Source organism: Prionailurus viverrinus, chromosome A3 (assembly GCF_022837055.1).
Source record: "Prionailurus viverrinus isolate Anna chromosome A3, UM_Priviv_1.0, whole genome shotgun sequence".
Lineage (NCBI taxonomy): Eukaryota > Metazoa > Chordata > Mammalia > Carnivora > Felidae > Prionailurus > Prionailurus viverrinus.
In genome coordinates this window covers 76534781-76556597 of record NC_062563.1, presented here as the reverse complement: position 1 = coordinate 76556597, position 21817 = coordinate 76534781, and the positions used below count along the sequence as shown (strand labels likewise).

Below are 21817 nucleotides of genomic sequence, written 5' to 3'. Positions count from 1 at the left end.
GCCCTGTCCAGTCGGTCGCAAGCCTCGGCCCCGCCGCTGACTGCGGGGTAACACTGCCATCTAGTGGCCGCGTCGCCCCCGCCAGCCCGCGTTCCCTGCCCTCTTGCCGCCTCTGTCGCTCCCTCTCTTCCTCCCTCGCTCTCCCTAGCTCGCGCGCTCTCTCTCATTCTCTCTCTCTCTCTCTCTCTCTCTCCTTTTTTAAAAAAGGTTTTTATCCAGTCAAAGAAAAAAAAACCTGGCTCTTGGAAAACAACCAACTCTGTTGGAACTCAGAGATAATAATCAGTTTCTCTGGGCTTGTGAAATTGGCTCATTAAGCTTGCTTTTTAACAGAAAATATTGGAAGCGATTAAGTCTGCTTTACTGAGTGGGCATGAAATGGCCAACCTTCGGCCACCCACAGCTCCTAGGTGCCTGGCGCCGTTTTATGCATGCAGCGTAATGTCTTTACTTGAAGTGCTGTTTATTCATCACCTGCTTATTTATCTCTTTGCATTTGGCAGGCACATCGATCAATGTTAAACTGTCACACAAGGTTATTTTTCTTTTACATAACAGTATAGGCCTAAGGTAGTGGCATATTAAAAGTAATAACTTTCTAACTTGTAGCTCAAGATGACAGCCCCATTTTTACCCGAATATATTACAGCAAGGAATTCCTCATTCCATTCTCCCTCGCCCTCCCCCTCCTCCTCTAGTACTCAGCTCTTCCAAGGTCAAAGGCTTCATTCCACCTTGCTTCCCTCCCACTTTGCATACCACTCGGTTTGGTTTCCCCTTCACCTCCAGTTATCTGCGGCTCTTAGGGCTGATAAGCCCACAGTGAACATTCTGTCCACCTGGTGTTCACATCTTGCTCGTTCCTCTTTATGATGACATTTACCCTTTTGCATAAAGATGCGGTGGCCGCTGAGCTCTGGAGAAGAAGCAGACAATCTTCTTCTTGGGGTGGCGAGGGTTGTGATGGTCTTATGCTTCCATCCTCACAGCCATCTGGGTAAATGTGGTGGAATGGTGCTGCTTTTTATTTTCCTTTGGAGTTGTAACAGGTCACAACAACAGCAACTACAGACCCATCGAAAAATAGAATTAAAAACATCTGAAAGCAACTAGTAATGCTTTGAAGCAACTGGTGTTCCTTTGGGGCTTTTGAGTTGAGTTGTTTCCCCCCCCTTCCTTTCTTTGGTTTTAGCTTGGTTTGTGTTGCTTTCAAACTACCCAGTTTGTGACGCCTCCTCTCTTGGCAATAAGCCAAGCAGGCTTTCTTTGTACAAGCAGGTTTTCTTTTTCTTTCTTTCATTCCCTTTTTCCCCCCCTCCAGTCCAACCTAAAAATGCCTACAGATAGAATATCAGATCTTTTTAGTATCAAATTTCAAAGTGGCCCTTAGAATTCTTTCCTGCCCTTGATCTCTCGGTTTGGATTTCAGTGCAGACTTGAACTCTGTTGCTAAATCTGCCTTGGACAGTGGCCATCTAATACGATGTTTTGATAATCTTGTGTACCCTGGAATTAAGCGCCTTACTATAGCGGACATTGTTGCACAACTGTTCTTGTGACACAAGGTACCACACCCACTCTGACAATCTACTTCTGTGTACACCAAAAATGCTGATCTAGCAAGTGTGAGAAGGGAAGTGTAAATGGTTAAGAAAATACAGTCCAGCAGATTATCGAAACACCCACTTTGGAGGCTCACAAGCTTAGCATTGCATGTAGCCAGCCAGCCCAGCTATTGGATATGCTTATGCATTTCTGTGCGTAGAAAGATGGTGGAATGCTGATCTATGGTGATCTGTTTTATCATGGGTAGCACAGCTCCAGAAAAAAAAGCACATCCATTAGAAAAAAAATGCAGCCCACCCTGTGTCTATGCTCCTACGATCAATATTTGCATTAAAGTGGTTTAAATGTATGTGGCTCTGAGGCTGTCCATTCTTTCAACCTGACCTGCTGCATTGATTAGGGCTACTGATAGAAGGGGAAAGAGCAAATCAGGCGAGGAAAAGAATTAAAAGGAAAAATAGAAGAAAATGAAAGCTGTTGCTATGAGTCCTGTAGGAGATATACTTTAAGCCATTCATTGATGCCATATTTGCTCAGCAGTCTACTCTGTGGGAGAATCTCTCCGTCTCCCTCATAGGGTTATTTTGTTTTTCAAAAGCCAACAGGATTTCTGGTTGCCTCTAGGACGGGGCCACTTAGTGGCTTGTGATTAACAGCCAAATGTGTCAAGACCAATGCCTATATTTAGCTACTTGGCTTCTGTGCTTTCTTTGTGCCTCAGTGGTCCGTATTTGTGAGCTATAGTTCGCTTGACTAAAATCTCATTAGTAACACTTACAACCACAACTTATTAAATGCTTGTTTTGTACCAGATGTTGTTAAGTTTTTTACAGATGTCATCTAAATTGATTATTTAAAGCAGCCTGTGCAGGGGTCATTCTGATCCCATTTTCACATTTGGCATCCAAGGATGGATTATAACTAGTCCAAAGTCAGACCACCAGTAAAAGGCAAAAACTTTTCAAATCACACATCTTTGATTCTCAAGCCCAGACTCTTAACCATTGTGCTAGGTGATGCTGTGTTTGAGAATTGCTTTTCTCTGTTGGGATGTTTTATCAGAGTGAACATCATACTTACCACTGCTCTGTGTATGAAGAGACATAATGCCCACTGTATAATATTGGAGCCCTTCACTGTGTCACCACAGAAACTTTCAATTATTTGCAGCACAAAATATTTCCAGTGGAGACTTGGGTGGAAATTGATCTCACAGAGAAGGCAAGACCATTGCAAGAGCAGGGCTCCTCCATGTTGGTACTTGGTTCTCCTTCTGCCATGGCAAAGAAATGGCCCGTATGTTTCTCGCTAGGGGAAGCAGTCTCAAGAAAATCTAAGTTTCTGAGATGAACCACTTCAGGGAGCACATTTGTGTCTTAATTGGACTGGAGTATGAGTACTATCATAGGCATGGATTAATAATCTGTACATGGAGTATTGAAGAATTATGTGTTGAGTAACTACGGTTGTGCCAAATAAGGTATACTTCTTAACATCTAAGAACTGATTCTGTTGTTAAGCATACAAAGTGGACTATGAAATAAATTCTTCCGCAAGATAGAATGTGCCATAATGAGGCATATAGAAAGTAAATTTAGGAGGGAGGGAGAAAATGAAGAGAGCGTTGTCTCCGTTGAGATGAAGTGTTTGGGGAAGACTTTGTAGAGTTAGATTTGAAGATAGATGGACAGAACATGAGTTGGAGGACTGAAGACATTCAGAATGGAGAAATATGTGAGTATAGTTGGGAAGTTTTTTGGTTAGATTTTATTTTTAAGTTATCTGTACACCCGTGGGGCTTGAACTCACAACCCCGAGATCAAGATTTGCATGTTCTACTGACTGAACCAGCCAGACGCCTCAAGTATAGTTTGGAATTTTGGAATGAGTGTTCATGCTCAAGCTAATGTTAGCATGTCATGGGCAGTTGGGATGCGTTGGGCTAGACCACAAAGACTTTGCAGGTTGGGATTCGACAGCTGAAACACCCTTGCAGTAAGTATCCTCTTATTGTCTTGGGGAATCAGACAAATTTGTCTGCTGAAATTACAGCTTGGAAATTTGACCTACTTAGGGCATTGCTTGCAGCATTGGAGTTTCAAACAAGCCCTTCACTCTGAAGGAAGAATCTCTTGATACTCTTCATTTTCTCAAGGATGAAAAGAAATTAAAAGTAACACATGTGAAGATTTTACTTATGAGGCTAAGTTGAAGTAGAAGAATTACCTCAAGAGAGAAAGAAAAAGGTGAAAGTAATTTCTCAAACTGAAATCTTTGGAGCAGTGTGTTGACAAGTTTGCTTTTTACCAAACTGTTGCATGAAAATCTAGTTTATCAGAGAGATACATCTGTGTGTAATAATCCTTCACATTAAAAAGGGTTTTCTGTAAGATTCCTTTGAAAGGAAATCCCTTTGTACATTTTAAATGTGCTTCGATGTAGTAACCTAAATGCAGATCAACCAACCAACAAACTAAAACAAACAAACAAACAAACAAACACCCCACCCACAAACAAAAGGCCTGAGTTTTTTTTTTTTTTTCAACGTTTATTTATTTTTGGGACAGAGAGAGACAGAGCATGAATGGGGGAGGGGCAGAGAGAGAGGGAGACACAGAATCGGAAACAGGCTCCAGGCTCTGAGTCATCATCCCAGAGCCTGACGCGGGGCTCGAACTCACGGACCGCGAGATCGTGACCTGGCTGAAGTCGGACGCTTAACCGACTGCGCCACCCAGGCGCACCAAAAGGCCTGACTTTTAAGGAAGGCTTTTAAGGAAATCATATCAACCAGTTCATAAAACTAGGCACAGAGTTATAGGTTGCTTCCACATTTTCGATTGAGTTAGATAATAATATCAATTATTATAAAGCACGAGTGAATTTATGATTTTAGGAATGTCTTACATGCTGAGGAAAACAGGTTCCAGAATAATTTAGCTATTCTTGTAAAAAAAAAATCAGGTTTGAAATAACAGTGAGAATGGTAACTGACAAGCAAGTGCTTTAGGATGCGGCTCTGTGTGAGTCAGTCCATTTAGGAATCAACCTTTGGCTTGCAGTGTCTCCTTTTGAGTGAGTCTCTTTGTTTACCGCTCTGTTTTTCAGATTTTTCATAAAGAAGGAACTCTCATATCCTAGATCAGTGGTTCTCAAAGGGCAGTTCTCAGAAAAGCAGCATCTGCACAACATGAGAACTTGTTAGAAATGCAAATTCTTGGACCTCATTCGTCCCTGAAACACGAAGTCAGAAACTCCTGATGGGTCCCAGAGCCCTTGTGTTAACAAACACTTTAGGTGCTTCTGATACATGCTGAATTTGAGAACGGCTGCCTTAACTTATTTTCTAAAATACATCGTCTTATGCTAGCACTTAAATACTTCTGGTTTCAATCAAAGGATGTTTTCTTGCCGCACAAGTAATTTCAAAGTCCTTTGCTTGTATGGTTCTGTGTGCTTTGCATTGTTCTCTGGTCTCATCCTTCCCAAGACACCTGCTGTATCTTACTGCTCTTGCATTTACCCTCCTGCTTTATTTTCTACCCAGCTATGTGGGACGCTTCAGGTTACCTCCGCAGAGCGTGAGTGTAGGGATCTTCCTCTTTTTCTGATGGCAATTTGCCATTCAGGGAATTTAAAAAGAATCCACTATAAGTAGTGTTCTAGGTAGGTCAGATTGTTTGAAGTTTGATCATCAGATAAGTGAAATGATATTTATATATCACTTGAAATAAAAATTCTTTTTAGTTAGATAAAGACTGGTAAGTCTCATAATAATCTTTCTCAGTGATCATTTAATTTCAGTTGGCTTAAGATGCTATTTGTATTAAGTTAACAGGGTGCTAATTTAACATAGGTTTATGGTCATTTGAAGCCATTTTCATTCATTAAGAAAAATATCTCTCTAGATTAGATTATCTTAAGGGTTTGAATAGCAATAGGGATTCCTCTATGTAGGCCTGAGAATTTTCCAGATGAGTGCACACTGTTTCACCGCCTTCTTGAAAAGCGTAGAATTCTTTTTACTATAGAGCAGGGCACTGACAGTGGTACCCAGCTTTGCCTTGGCAAAGCAAAAACAAAAGCAAACACGTCCACACATTCTGCACTAGATTCATATATTGTATCTATAATTTATCATGATTTATATAATTCCACTATATAGTTTAATTTCAATATCCTGACTTATAATTTTTTAGAACATTTTATAAGTTTTTTCTAAGTAGGCGTCACACCCAGTGTGGAACACAATGTGGGGCTTGAATTCACGACCCTGAGATCAAGACCTGAGCTGAGATCAAGAGTCAGGCCGTTAACCAACTGAGCCACCCGGGAGCCCCATTTGTTAGAACATTTTAGACATAGCCAGCATCCAAATTATTTTTTCTCTTGATTTTTGTTTTTAAAAAATAGTGTTGAAGATAACAAAATTTTTGTAGCCTGGCTGCATTCCATCCCAAAAAGTACCTGGTGAAAAAACATACATCCCCATTTAATTTCCTAAAAGGCATAAATTGCAGAGGACCTTAGAAAATTATTTAATTTCTTTTGAAGAGAACTGCTGTGTAATGTATATAGAACATGTCCTTCACAACTGTTTGATATACTCTCACCCCAGCAGCCATTTCAAAGCAGTTGGAGACATGTGTCCTTGCTTTGTTCCTTCCTGGGTTTTGTATCTTGCAGTTCTGAATCCCCTAGTTTCCTTAGCTTCTCTGGATTTTACTCTCAGGGCTATCTAAGCACTTGGAGAGAATTTGCTTGCTAGATACCTGGAGTTCACCCACCCAAGTTTTGGCCTTGGAACTGTGTACCCTTAGCCCCTTGGGCAACAATTTTGATAAACCTCTATTCTAAGTGATTCTAACTAGTTCAACCTTTAGAACTAATGAAGGAAATGAGGAGGCCAAGAAAATGATAATGGACCAGTAGTAGCTAGACATAGTGGACTTTTCCATACATTGAATCTCTCCTAGTCTATCGAAAGTATTTGCAAAGTATTCAGTAGAAAGGGTTGTAGGATAAAGAAATTCAAGGTTGTGTAATTTGCTTTGTGGTAGGAGATATATGTGTGATTAATTGCAGAACTTTAACTGCATAACAAATTTGGTCACAGGTTCATTTAAGCTGAATGGCCCTCAAATAATCTTTTTTTGCTTCAAATCTCAAAGTAAGAACTCCTCGCCATGTAGCAGAATGCTTGAATTGGTTCGGCTCCCTAAGCACCTCTTTCTGGGACTGGCAGTGCCCAAGTAGAGAAGAATCTTGACTTACCAGAGAGGTTGGGAGATAGAAGTTACGGAGTTAAGCTCTGCAGGAGGGTATTATATTGCTCCTTTTCCTTTCCAACACTCTTAAGTTTTATATAATGTAAATCTATTTCTGAAATTCAGCAAAGTGTCATTAATATATGATGCTTCTAGCAACCTTTCTGACGATTGAAGGCAGAACAGTACATTCCCTTAAGGAAATGAAAGCTTCTGAGTGGGTTTCTGACTGCCAAGGAGATGTGTTTCCAAAGTTTCCGGAGTCTGTAGGGCCGAAATAATTCTTAAAATTAATCTGAATTGGAGAGTTATGAAAGATAAGCAAACACTACAAGTATTATATAAGGCACACAAATTAGGTTCAGAATTTAACTCTTCTGCAGATTTTGATTTTATCAGCTTAATTCCTGATTTACCAATTTAATACTTACCCAGGTATTACCCACTGAATAATCTGGGTTATGACCCCAAAATTGTCTCCATTTTGTGGCAGAATGGTAATTAACTCATCTCTAATTCTGAAAGCTATTGTGAACAGAAAAATCTTGAGAGGACAGGTAGACAGTGCCCTAGTTTCTAAGAAAAAAAAAAGAATAGTTAAGAGCCCCTGAACTGACATACCTGGGTTCAAATGCATATTTTCTAACCATATAACTGTGACTGGATTTGATTTAACTTGAATATATATCTTTTTTTTTTTAACTTCATATAGTTATAGACACCTGGACAGCTATAGCTTGTGGACCGAATCCAGTTTGCCTCCTTTTTTGTTTTTTGGAAAATAAAGTTTTATTGGAACTCAGCTATTTGTTTACATACATATTGTCTGTGGCTTCTTTCATACTACAAGGGGGAACTGAGTAACTGTTACAGAGACCACATGGTCCACAAAGCCTAAAATATTACTACCTGGCCCCACACAGAAAAAGTTTGTCACCTCCCACCAAAGACTGTAGTTTATTGATTTTATGAGCCCATTGTCTGCCCTTCTTGAATGAGGTAGGTTTATGGAATTGGAGAAAATGTGGTCTCATCTGGTAGAGAAAAAAAATACTACCTTGGTAGTTATAATTTGAATTCTCATTGCCTTTCTATCACTTCTCTCTGTTGTTAACTTGGAAGGTCACATCACTGCTCTGATTCTTGGTGTCATCATCTGTAACAAAAGGAAGTTGGTCTGTGTGGTTCCCTGGTTCTTTCTTTCTTACCTTTCTATCAGTTACAATTGTTCCTAGCTGTACTCAAAGAATACAGCTTTCCCTAACTATTCCTGCCCAAAATAACTTCTTCCTCTGAACTCTATAACATTGGTATATAATTGCATATTGTATTGGAGTGTCTGTTTAATTTATATTATACAGTTATTTGTTCTTGTTTATTATTTTAAGTTATAAGTTCCCTGAGAGTAGGAACTATATATTCTTCCTCTCCATATTCCTAACAGGTGTGTTAGAAGAGGACACTAAGTAATTATTATCTTTTTTTTTTTTTGTATTATGGAACTTTCAGGACATATAAACAATTGTCCCACATGTTCTAAAAGGATCTGGATCTAGTGGTTTTGCACTTATATAAAAGTAGTGAATGCTTTATTAGGGAAAGTCGTTGAGTTGAGACAGATTTACATGGATAGAGACAGGAAGTGGACTGACCTAGATATTTGTCCTAAGAGGAGCAGTTAGAGGATACAGTGAATTGGTTATCCTGCCCAGGTAGGAAAGAATTATAAGAACAGTTGTGGGAGACGATACATCCGTATTGGAGATCTAAAATTTATATCCCTAATCCAGACTCTAATACACAGTTCTCATTATACTGGTGTAAGTGAAAATACTGGAGAATGCTTTATGTACTATAGTGTACAAGGGGAATCCAGTGTCTTAGCATCAGATTTTTTTTGTTAATATTTATTGATTTTCTACAATGGACTTCAGAGTTTATTAAGATAATACAAAATGGGGCACCTGGGAGGCTCAGTCAGTTAAGTGTCCAGCTCTTGATTTCAGTTCAGGTCATGACCCATGCAGGGCTCCATGTCAGGCATAGAGCTTGCTTAACATGATCTCTTTCCCTCTCCCTCTGCCCCTCCCCCGATCTCAAAAGAAAGAAAGAAAGAAAGAAAGAAAGAAAGAAAGAAAGAAAGAAAGAAAGAAAAAGAAAATACAAAAGATGTGGCCTTTTCTCTCATCCCATATGATGAGACCAAGATGGACAGTCATCCAACCTACCTTCTTTCCTGGTTATTTGGTTTGTAGGGATTTAACCTTTGGAAGAATGTTTGGATAAGGTGTGCTTATGCAGCTGTTATTACCTTACTTCTCATTGATATTTAAAGTAAGTAATATCATTTTATTGCTATTGCAGTGTCTTTGTTCTCTGATTTAGAGATTGTGACAGTTTAGTTAGTTGTTAGAAATAAGTATAACTTATCATGCAAAGACATATCATGGCTAAAGCATTGGCACGGAAAGGTGGTAGTTACTTCAACTAGATCCAACATCAAGAGCCAAACTTATTTAATGGGAAACTTTGAAACAATATCAGAAAGACTTACCTCCCTTGGTTGGTCTTCAGTGTGTACATTAATGTGGTGAGAACAACGTAGTATCCACGGCAAGGGGCTGCCTGCCCATGCACCATATGGTTTCCAATATATTATATTATATTAAGCTTAAAAAAAAAAGAAGAGGCACCTCAGACCAATGAGTAATTTCTAAATAGAATTTCAACTTGTTTTGAAAATACAGAAGAACACACAAAACCGTTTATCATTTTCAAGAACATCAAGCATTGGCATAATTTGTTTACTTCACTGTCTCACAAATGATAAAATGTTTTAAAAAGGAAAGGAATTCATGATCACAGCAGATTCTGATTCAACAATGACCCAAAATACATACCAAAAATAATAAAGGAGGACCGTACATTTTACTTAATTAAAAAAATTTGTTAAAAAATGTTTATTTATTTTTGAGACAGAGACAGAGCATGAGCAGGGGAGGGTCAGAGACAGAGATGGAGACACAGAATCTGAAGCAGGCTCCGGGCTCTGAGCTGTCAGCACAGAGCCCAACGCGGGGCTTGAACTCACAAGCCATAGATCATGACCTGAGCCAAAGTCGGACACCCAACCAACCGAGCCACCCAGGCGCCCCACTCATTTTTAATTGTTTGTTAGGTTCATGCAAGTTTCTAGATATGATATGGGGCACCTAGAAGAAATCAGCCTAGGCTCCGAAAAATCTGGGTTTATCCCATGGTACATGAAAATAACACTGTATAAAATGTACTCATGAAGTCTATTACCATATCTACCCACCCTCGTCCAATGTGGATATCATTCAAAAGACAAGTATGTATGCCTGTGCATGTGTGTCCTTGTGTTTATTGTAACAGTTCTTCTTAAGGTTTTTAATTAAAATTACTTCTTAATGGAAGAATTGCTGACTGTTTAAAACATTTCTTGAAAGTTTAAAGGAAGCTTCTACCTACAAATCTTGTAAGTATTAAAGAATGATAAGAGCTTTTTGGCTGGAAAATGTTTGGGTTAAGTGCAAGGTGTCATTCCTTTTGGTTTAGAGGATTGAGGACAGTATGGACTGAAATAAACTTGCTGTTTCATTTGTATACTGGATTAAAAAAATCTTTGTCTAGAATTTAAGGATGCTAGGGATAATTGTCTAGAATTTAGGGAAGCTAGGGGTAATTGAATTAATTGAACATTCAATTAAAAATCTCATGCCAGTTAGAAAATGTCTTAGCAATTATTCAAATAAGAATCCAAACCAGTTTATATGATATGACTGTGGTTGAATAGGACAAAGAAAAAGTGCAGGAAAAACAACATCTTATGACATAATATACCAACACACGGAATTAATTTTCCATTTGACTTCTAAAGATGGAGAATGGCAATTAAAATAGCAAAGTAAATACATAAGTGCATCATTTATAAATAAGAAGACAGAGGTAGAGGGCGTTTAGGAATTATTGAATAACATTTTATAAAACAGACTGTCTTTGAGATGAGATGTGAAAAAATTTAGTGAACTCTCCTTCTGTGGATCAGATTGATGATTATCCATTTTAGGATCAGAGGCCAAATTCTAGGCCACAAAGGCAGATTGGAAGGACACACTTCTTTGCCTCCTCTTTTTCTCTCTTCTACTCTGATTTCCTCTTCATCTTTCCTGTCCCTCCATGGAGATTGAAAGAAGCCAGAGGAAGATTATTGTTCTCATCCTCCTCCACCCGGCCACTGCCATCCAGCTACCGTGAGTGACAGGACTCTCTTTTCCAACCTTTGGAGGAACCGCCCAGGCCCTGCCTATCATAGCAGTGAAAATCAGTTTTCCACCATCCGTTCTTTAGCTGATGGAAAAACAAAATCATTGAGTCATAAAACTCATCTGGATTTCAAATTCATCTTTGAGAAAAAGTAAACTGTTGTTCTTGGATGAGCCCCAGGGACTGCTGCTTAATTTCTCAGTTCATTTTCCCCTCTTAGCTTATGTATGTATACGGGTCCCTCTATAGTTCCCTTATGAAAATGTGCATTTTTAATACCACAAAAGGAGGGAAAAAAACCATTTTTTGTAAATATTCTTTCAGTAAAATTGCAATCAATGTAGTCAGAGCTAACAAGCAGATGGATGTATTTGAATGCCATTATCTTGTGTACAACGATATTATCTGTTTCATGAAAAATTCAGTAGTTTGGGCTGCTTTAGTGAAGGGAAGATGGAAGTAAAAAAATAGCAAGAAAAACATGATCAGACTCAGAATCCCTGAGGGGGTCCCATTGCATCATTTAGCAGGAGAATGAGCAATGCCGGAGAAGCATGATGGTAGAGGCACTGTCTGTGTTCCTTATGGCATTCTTGGCTTCAGGTCCCATTCGAGCCCCACAGCTGTAGGTGGGAGCTCCTGGGCCTGCTAAAGCATCACACCGTGACATTTTTATCATCCGTCTAAGAGAAGAAAATAAATTTGCTAACAGAATAGAGCTGGCAGGCTCATACTACCTTGTCACATTCCAGACATCTCTTGGTCTGGCCTGAGCCAGAGGAAACCTAAGAGTGGGCCAGAAAATCTGTGATGGACATGAAGTAGACTTAACTAGTCTGGGAGAAGAATGTGGGTTTTTTGAGAAAGGACTAGGTATTTTTGTTTTTTTTAATTGGAGATTTGATAAATGGAAATACTTGAGCTGCCAGGGGGATAGGACCTCAGTTTTATTCTCTATAGGCCAAGAATATATTGACGTGGGCAAAATGGCATAGGAATTTGTGCTGATTTTTTAAGATAATGCACATAGTGAGGAAAAAGAATCCAAGCAAGCCCTGTAAATACACACAAAAATTGCAAAGTTTTCTATCATCTGACGTGGGAATATGAACTCCTTAGCAACCTCATACAAGGTGACATCTACTTATTTCTCCAAATTGGCCTATTTCTTTCTTCACTGAATAAATTCTGTGCCATAACACCCCCCCACACACACCTCCTCTTTGTTTGGCTTGGAATATCCTATCATAATATCTTAGAGCTTTTTGAAGTCTTATCCTTCCAAAAAATGTACTTTAAGTTTTATTATTTTAGTGAAGGCTACCTGGGTGACTGATTTTCTTTCCTGAATATCTATTAAGTGTGGTTTGTACCATGCATTTTTCACAAGGTAGGCCTTCTCTTGGATTGTTGCTCATGACATCTTCATGTCAGCAATTGGACTGTGAGTCATTTGAGGTTAATCTTTGTGACTCCAACATCTAACAAACTTCCCTAAACACATTAGGCAGCCAGAAAGTGTAAGATCAAGACTGGCATAATTCATGTTTTTGCAATTAAATTGTATGAATGATGGCATTGGATTATTATAGAGAATGCAAATTAATGTGGTGTTATTATCACAAGATTTCATGTAAATAGTTTTCCTTCTCTTAATAAGACGAAACTTTAAAAACTTTGCTTTTGTTAACGTCTCTGGGTTATCTCAGTAAAGAAAGATAGTGATGTGAATTAACTTTTTCAGGAAAAATAATGTAAGACTACCAGTTTGATGCAAGTATCCTCAGAAAAAATTTCAAGAAGCATAGAGCATATATATGTCAAATATACACATATAAACACACACATATGACTATAACATAGCACATGATAAGAAACCAGGGGCATTGTATGAATTAAGTTTTCTCTGGGGGAAAATTGTTTCACATTGGATCTTGGAGAACTGGGGGTAGATCTTGGAGATATGAGACTGGGCTGGGAGAATATTCATGACCTTTTCCAGTAGACAGATATTTCCATTATATAGATTCCACAGTCTTAATTTTCTTCTTGACTTCTTCTATGTACTCCTTTTCCTGTGTCTTTTCTTTTTCCTTCCAGTCTTGAGATTTTCCTCACTTTGATCCATCTCATTCTATTCTTTTTTTCATCTTCTGTTCCTCTCTTAGCCAGTAATGACCATAAAATTTCATTGGACATAGTTATTTAACAGTTTTATTAAAATAATATGTAATTTTAAAATCACTCTGCTAATATCACATCCTTACCTTTTTATATGCTACATTAAAATTATAGTCTTTTTATCTACATATTTCACTAGCAGTGAAATTAACATGATTTTCTTTCATTCTAATATTAAAATACTTTGAATAAAGTATATTTTAATTTTTTTTTTACTTCTAAATGATGCATCATGAGAAGTGATGAAACAAAGGATTTTTCTTCATGATGAAAAACGTGACCATTTCTATTAAAAAATTTCCCTCTCTTGTGAGGAAGAAGTGAGGCAGGTAGTTAGATACTTTATAGAGATGTGTTTTACAATTTGTAAGTGGACAAAAATACTATATTTAAATTCATGTAAAAATCTAATAGAAATTATCTGAAGAGTGAAATAGCAGAGGATAGAGTTTTTTGTTTGTTTGTTTTTCTGGTTTTTTTTTGGTAGGATACTAACTGTGTATGCAATTTATGTTAAATTCTAGCAAATGAAAAACACTAGACAAATCACTTTAAACTGTGTAAGTCAATGGGTTCTTTTATAAAGAAAGTGCACATTTTATATTTATTGAGTATAGATAACTTGAATATAATGGCAGAAGTATCTGTGAGCCAATGTGGGATATAAGGTATTTAATATTTGTTTTCTGATTTACTGTCTTGGAAATATGTTAGGGACTATGTCTTTAAGTGTGACCTGGTGTATTGCATATAGTACAGAGTAAAAATGCTTGCAAGGTATTCTTGGCTGGAGGTTGGAAATCTTCAGATTTAATGAGATTTATATTAAGAACTGTGGCCAGTTGTTGCAGTGACAGTAAGTGACACCTGAGTATAAGACCCACAGAAATGTCATCATATTTGTTGGTGCAAATTTTAAAGAAATCTACTCTTGTGGTCATCATGATTGGTGGTGAGAATGAGTTCTGGCTGAGAAAGCAGTGTCTGTGTCATAGTTTTTGTTGTACCCAGAGCTCCAAATACAGGAGAAGCCTTTATTAAATGCTGTTTTTAGGAGATAGGAGCTTTAAAAATAAAAATGGGCTGCTTGCTCCCACTCTGTGAAATGTTTCCTGTACTCTAAAATAATTGAGGGTAACATTATTGGGGTTATTTTTGAGAGTAACTTTAGACCTTGAATCAAGAACATCATGTAAGTATGTTATTTTACATTCTCTATTACTATGTAATAAATTGAGGAGACTATATTGGCACCGACTTGCCCCTCATTTAGCTCTCAAAATGACAGCTTTCACTCTATCAACTTGTAAGCATTGTTATTCTGCCTATCCCCATGATTATGAACAAATTAAAATTCAAGATCGAAATATTGGTATCAGTTGAGAAAGCTGCCAAGTCTTTAAGAAGACCGTATCTTTTATGATAAAGTCAGAATTTATTCTTTGGAGCAAAAAAATGGCAGGTATACATTCCTAATTTGGTCTGATTTCACTGTTTTCTAGAGGCTCGAGGAAGGTTAGAAAGGAAGTTATGGGATTAAAAAAAATATTTAATCTAAGTTGTAAAGGAGCTTGGAACCACACCACAAGCATCATAATTAACTTTAATAATTATAAATGTAAATGCAGACAAGCCACAAGGTTTTAATGGTGTGCCACATGCTTCTGCTAATTATTTTAGAGTTTGGACACATTCAGTGCCAGCTAATTATAAACCCTGCTATGGAAATCATCTGTTTATATTAGACTTATTGATCTCTAGTGTTTAAGCAATATGAAAAGGGAAATCTACAATGCTGGACCATCTGCTTTGTATTCCTAATTGCTTTTAAGGAATCAAATATATAAATAGTCAGCTTTTTATATATTGGGCTTCACTCTTTCAAGAAACATATTGTGCAAACCCAAGTGAATTTTAAAAAAAGCCTATTTAGAATGTTTCTTCCCTGGCTCCTCTCAAGGACCCTCCACCCCCTTACCCTCAAAATACCCTCCTCTGACCTTTTTGCAAGATCTTGAAAGCATATTTTCTCCCAGATCTCACAGACTGGTCAAGGTAGCTGAGACTTCAGATATTTACCCTGTTTTAATTATATCTTTTCATTTCCTTCCTAAGAAGGAGCCCTTTTCCCAATCTGTCCCCACCTCCTTATGGTCTTGAATATTTATTGCCATTTCACACTATGGGGAAGATGGCAAGGAATGAATGTCCAGGCGAATGGTTCCATCTTGTAGGAGATGTTTAACTTTATGGCAAATTAAATCTACTGGTGTGTGGAATAGATGCCAGTTAGTAGGACCAGACAGCATTACCTCTCATCACTAACAAGTCTGGCGGGCAAGTCTTTTCTCCACTTTGAGTATTGTGGGCCGCCTGAGTGGCTCAGTCGGTTAAGCGTCGGACTTCGGCTCAGGTCATGATCTTGTGATCAGGGAGTCAGAGCCCTGCATTGGGTTCTGTGCTGACAGCTCAGAGCCTGGAGTCTGCTTCAGATTCTGTGTCTCCCTCTCTCTCTGACCCTCCCCTGCTCACACTCTATGTCTCTCTCAAAAACAAATAATCATTTAAAAAATTTAATTTTGAGTCTTGTGATTCTACAGGGAGGTTGGGTTTAAATGAAGAAAGAATTGACTTCTTAGAACGGGGTTGTTTGCTTCATCCATTATTGCCTAGATGGTTATTAGAGTGTTCCAATAACTGGCTTAAAAAAATCTACATATTGGAAAAGACTCCTTTTAAAAATCCTTATTTGTCCCTTTGAGACACCCATATTAAATCATAAAATTATTAACTTAAATTAGTGATTTCTATTAGTTACTCCTATTAAACTAAGAGTTCCTCTTCCTAGGGTCGTACCACTCACATATCCCACCAACACTAGCAAGTAGAGGCAAAGAAACAAAAACAAAAACAAAAACCCCCAAAACAAAAAACAAGTGCCTTTACTGGTGTTTGAGAAGAGGTACTGATATGGTTCGTCATGCTCTAATGACAAGATTTAATTTAAAAATACCTGCTACCTGGGCCCCTGGGTGGCGCAGTGGTTAAGCGTCCGACTTCAGCCAGGTCACGATCTCGCGGTTCGTGAGTTCGAGCCCCGCGTCAGGCTCTGGGCTGATGGCTCGGAGCCTGGAGCCTGTTTCCGATTCTGTGTCTCCCTCTCTCTCTGCCCCTCCCCCGTTCATGCTCTGTCTCTCTCTGTCCTAAAAATGAAAACGTTGAAAAAAAAATTAAAAAAAAAATACCTGCTACCAGCAGTAATGTGTGGTCACATATTTTGGGTAAACATTTGTATAATATATATGGACATACACAGATCCCAAGGTTTCTTAAAATAACTAAGTATGTCAGAATGGTTGTGACTTTTCTCTGGTGAATATCTATTAGAAATCGATATTTTATCTGACTCTCAAAAAGGCCCTACTCTTTCTGCTTTTTTCTGTAGTTTCGAGTGGATGTTCTCTTACCTTCCACTTAGTCCTTGTACCATGGGCTGCTGCTTCTCTGAGTTTTAATGTCGGCACATGTATAATTGTAGGGCAGGCCTTCTGTATAATCTAAGTTCATTCTAATCAGAGCTACAGGTTTCCTTCAGCTCTGCAGTGAAAAGAGAATATTCAAAGTCAGAAAGAAATTAGGAGCTTTGTTAAAAGGTGCTTTAAACAGCTCATGTTCCCCCACGCCCTCAAAGAAAGTTACAAATCAAGAGAGCACAATTGGTAGCTACATTATCAAAGCCCTTCTGATAATGCTACCATTTAAATTGGATAATATTGTTTAATGGGCTTTTTAAAAGCAGCCATCCTTCGGATCTGACACTCCAGCATGATTATCTTCCATTCCCATTTAAGATTACAACAGTCCGGTGATAATTATAACATCCATTTCCATCTGGAGTTCAAGGGACTCATACATGTGAATATGGAGAGAGAGTTGAGCAGCTTCTGTTCATAAAGTGGACACTAATTTGATATTTGTGACACCTGCCATTCTATTTTTCATTCCTATCGCCTACATGAAATATCTTTTCCCCAGGTCTTTCTTGCCACCAGCAAGTTGTGGTAGTTTTCTATGTGTTGGCTTCATGATATTGCTTTTATGGACACTAAAAATAGAAAAATAGAAAAATTATTGTCACCCAAATTTTATTTTCTGTAAACTGAGATAATTTCAAAGGTGCAGTTTGCTCATTTTTAGTTGTTATTTAACAGAACTTCCATTGTCTTAGCATTAAACTCACATATTTCCTAATTTCTCTCAATTTCTCCTGAAGAAGCAAGGATTTTTATCACTAGTGTTTTTTTTTTTAATCTAAGACCAAAGAAAGTGCTTGCTACATATTAGGGCTTTAAAATTTGTTAAAGCATTATTGAACAGATGATTTTAACAAATATTTACATTATCATCAGAGTTCTTATTTAGATCAGCTGCTAAAAAGTGGAGAATTATTAGGGTGAGGCATATGAAGGTACATTTTTGTAGGTAGAAAAGAGCCGAGCATCAGCAATTTCATATGGTTCAACTTAATACTTTCTGTCTTTTAAAAAAATTATCTCAGCACCCAACGTGGGGCTCAAACTCACAACCCTGAGATAAAGAGTCCCACGGTCTATGGACCGAGCCTGGCAGGTGCCCCCATCTCAGTTCTTTCTAATACAATAGTCTTATCCCTCATGTATTTTCTTGATAAATGAGTGTGTGTGTGTGTGTGTGTGTGTGTGTGTGTGTGTGTGTGTGTGTTTAATGGAATTAAGCAATTCTTTCTTAACTATAGTAGTACATTGAGAAAAGCTGAAGTGGTGGGACAAAGTTTTTGGCTGGTAAGTGTGACTTTTATTGATTAATTGTGTGTATTTTATCAGCCATGAAATGGGAAATTTGGCATGTGCTCACACAAAGTTTCTACTTCGACAATTACAGACCAAGCTATTTTACAGATTCTTTCTTGTGTATATTAGGTGTGGATTTGGTTTCGCAGACACTTTTCTTTCTGGTGAGACTCTTCACAGGTCACATGGGATTTCCCTCCACTAGAAAAACCTGTCTTGGGCATTGGGTTGGGTTGGGTTGGGTGTGTCATTCTGTCAAACCTACATCCTATAGGATTGCCTACCTGTCCCTGTTTTGGATTGTTGGCATTCTTCTTTTTGAGTTTATTGAGGAAATTAGCAGATTAATGGCAAGAACCATAACCTACTCTACATACCAGACATTTAGAAAAGCAAGACAAACTGTGACAAGATCTGCAGTAATGGTTTAAATATGATGTGTCATGAATATCAGCACCAATTCATAAAAGGCATTTTCAAAATGTGTTTTAAATTGTATTACACATTTTTTTTTTATCCTACAATGGCTTTGAGATGGACTGATCATGCTTAGAAATTTTTGAAATTTGGATTTATTAGGTTCTTATCATATGCCTCCCCATGAACTCACACTTTGAAACTAGTGTGGCTTTCTCACACATTCTATATTTTGGATAATAATCACCTAAATACTAATCACCCAAAAGGGGCCAAATGTTATCAGAGTATTAAATTTGAAATTCATTTTGTGTTTGCCTCATGTTTTTTCTTTATAAATTACACATACTGATTGTCTTTTATTCTTTATTTCTATAGTGAAATAATTTAAACTCTTAATTTTGATTAGCATTAACCCTGTTACTAACTTCCGTTTTAGTGGTGAAAACCATTAGGGTGAAAATGGAAACTCAGTAAATTTCCCTCAGTGAAGACTGAATCTTAGTGTGATAATCCAATCAGCCTAGTGAGGCTGTGATGTCCTCCAAATATACAAAACATAGGATGAGATAATTGAATTTGGCCTCTGGAGTTCTAAGAAGACCACAGTCTGGGGATGCATGGTGTCCTCAAAGGATTAGGACAAGATTGCTACTCATATAATTCAAATAATTCCCATTTTTGAAGCCCCATCCAAACTTTTGCACTAGAATCCCAGAAACAGCACTCTTTGGGTAGTGAAGCATACATTCCTCCCTCCTTTATCTGTTTTTAAAGTAGGTACAATACGGAACGGGTGATTGTGCCATTTTACATTATTTCTTTTACATTACAATGGGAGCTTCCTAACTAAATTTTGAGTTTCTGGCAAACATTGTGAAATAGCCAAGATATTAAACTCTCCTAGGTTAAGAGTTGGACTGACCTCCCCCCCTAACCATAGTGGGGCTTTTGAGGAGCTATAATTGGGGTTCATGAGATGCCATCAGAAAATCCCTGTTAACATTTCGTTCATTGCAGAAGTCTTTTGGGGGGAACAAATAGGAATATTTTAGAGTTGTAAAATGAATGTTAGAAACTAAACTTTCATTTTATTTGATTACATGATGGAAAGGGTTAAAATTTTCTATGTAGATCACTGAAGTTTTATTATATAAGATGACCTTAGGAACTGTCATCTCCCTTGAATTTATACAAAGAATTCAAAGTAAAGGTTTTCTAGGTTACACTTCTTTTTTCAACCCTTTGTCCTGTCAGCTCAGTCCTTGATATCTTCATCTGCCGACATGCCCAGATGTGCAGTGAATGTTGATTTGAGCTGGCCCCTCAACCCCTCCCTGCTGGTGTCATTAAAACCAGGGAGGCAGCGGCTCCCCTGGCATCTTTGGCACGGCTTGGCTTTACACTGCGGACTAAATTATTGATGAAGAGCACTTCTGTCGCAGTGTGTTTTACCCACCTTTAAATGAAACAGTGAGGATTGAGCTGTCACTGCCTCCTCACTCCCTGCAACTTCTACATGACATTTATGATGTGGTTCAGATTGCACCGAAGCAATTAATTTCCAGTGGAGTCTGCACTAAGAATGAAGATCCCTGACAATTACCGAGGGCTGGTTTCTCAATGAGCATACGACACACTCATCAATACTGTACACAAAAGGAAAACATCAAAATTTATGTAAAAGGGTCTCTGGGATTTGTGAACCTTTCCTCCTCCTCAAATGGAGTTCTGGATTCCAGGACTTTGTTTTCATATTGTGCATTTGGTCCGTCTCTGTATTTCTCTGAAAGGATGGGTGGACTTACCTTATCTGCACATATTTTACAGATGCCTGCCAACATTTTTCTACAGTTTTGTTGGCCACATTATATATTTATTCTAGATGAAGCTTTTGTCTGCTTGATTTTGCCAGTAAAATATTATTCGATATTTGCATTCAGTTCCTCAAATGATTCTGTTACAGTGATATATTTTTCAATTCATCCAATGAATGGAATAAGCAGCATATGTATGCGTATATGTGTGCCTCTGCACCTGTATATGTATACTTAAATATGTATATGCATATGTGTGTTGTGTGTGTATATATGTATTTATATGCATATTTTTCATAGAATACAAAAAATATTTCAGGTATATAAAATCTAATATTTGATCAGTTATCATAAAACATATTTTTTTACCTTTTTCTTTTTAAAAATAATAAAAACTTAATTCAGGTTAGCTTGGGAAAAAGACAGTCTTCATTATATAATATTTAAAAGACATGCAGTTTTAGTATTTTTGAGAATATGTGTTAACATAAACCTAGGCTATTCATATCATTTAAAAATTCTTAAAATGATCATATATACATATAAAGATATTTGTAATTAGCCTATCCTTCCGAAGGCATGGATAGCAATTATTTTCTTAAATATGTATTTTTCCTGGATTCCTGTTTGCAATATTAATTTTTGTAGTCAACTTTTTCCTCATAGGTAGACTTCTGTTTTGTCTAAACTGCCTGATACTCAGCAAGAGAGTATTGTAAATTAATGAGTTTTTAATTTTTGATTTAGTTCTCATTTAAATACTAGTGCTTTAGAGCCCGTGGTTAAAATGTTAACAGGCAAAATAGAGTCATTCTATGCAAAGGTGCTTCTGGGACGCAGCTGCATCCGACTTTATTGCAAAGGAACCATTTAGCGAGGTATTAAGGAGTGGGGATTTCCGGTGGTAAATTCAGATGAGATCCAGGAAGTAGTTTGTGCACTAGGAGATTGCAGTTTGACAGGATATATATTGTATCCGTCAGATAATTGAGGACTCCCAGAAGCAACATCACAACCTTGGTGAAAATCAAAAGGCATTTTATGTGCCATTATTCACCTTCATGTACTCTCTGTCGTCAGTCCATACCCACTTTCAATATTTGTCTGGTGAGGTGGACCAAAGAATGGGAGAGTACTTATTGTATTTGTCTTACCCAAATTTGATGTTTTCTAGCCTTGTTGAAATCAAGATAAATATTAAATGAAGGATTTCTCCTTAGTATTCAGAACTTGAAGAATTTTGGAATTCTTTAAGATAGCTTATTATACTAAGTCACCCTTTCTGTACTTCAAGAGGTGATTGTTCAACAGGATAAGTTTCAGGAAAGAAACCCCATCTTAATATTACCTCATCTTGCCTCAAATACTGTGTACATTCTGTACATATGTACACTGAAGAAAAAAAATAGTCTATTTTGGCCTATCATTTGGTCTAAAGTGATACAGTCCCCCG

General features: G+C 37.7%; 1 long non-coding RNA gene across 2 annotated transcripts in view; it reads right to left on the bottom strand.

Moving 5' to 3' along the window:
- Positions 1-446: 446 nt before the first annotated feature.
- LOC125162201 (uncharacterized) overlaps positions 447-21817 on the bottom strand; it is a 75729-nt gene continuing 54358 nt past the window's right edge. Inside the window, exons 2-4 of one of the 2 annotated variants that reach the window (XR_007150926.1) lie at positions 16769-16898; positions 9388-9503; positions 447-1065 (exon numbers count right to left, since the gene is read on the bottom strand). This is a non-coding gene — a long non-coding RNA (uncharacterized LOC125162201). Of the gene's footprint in view, positions 1066-7755; positions 7990-9387; positions 9504-16768; positions 16899-21817 lie in introns of those variants that run through there. The other variant, XR_007150927.1, reaches the window with a different exon arrangement.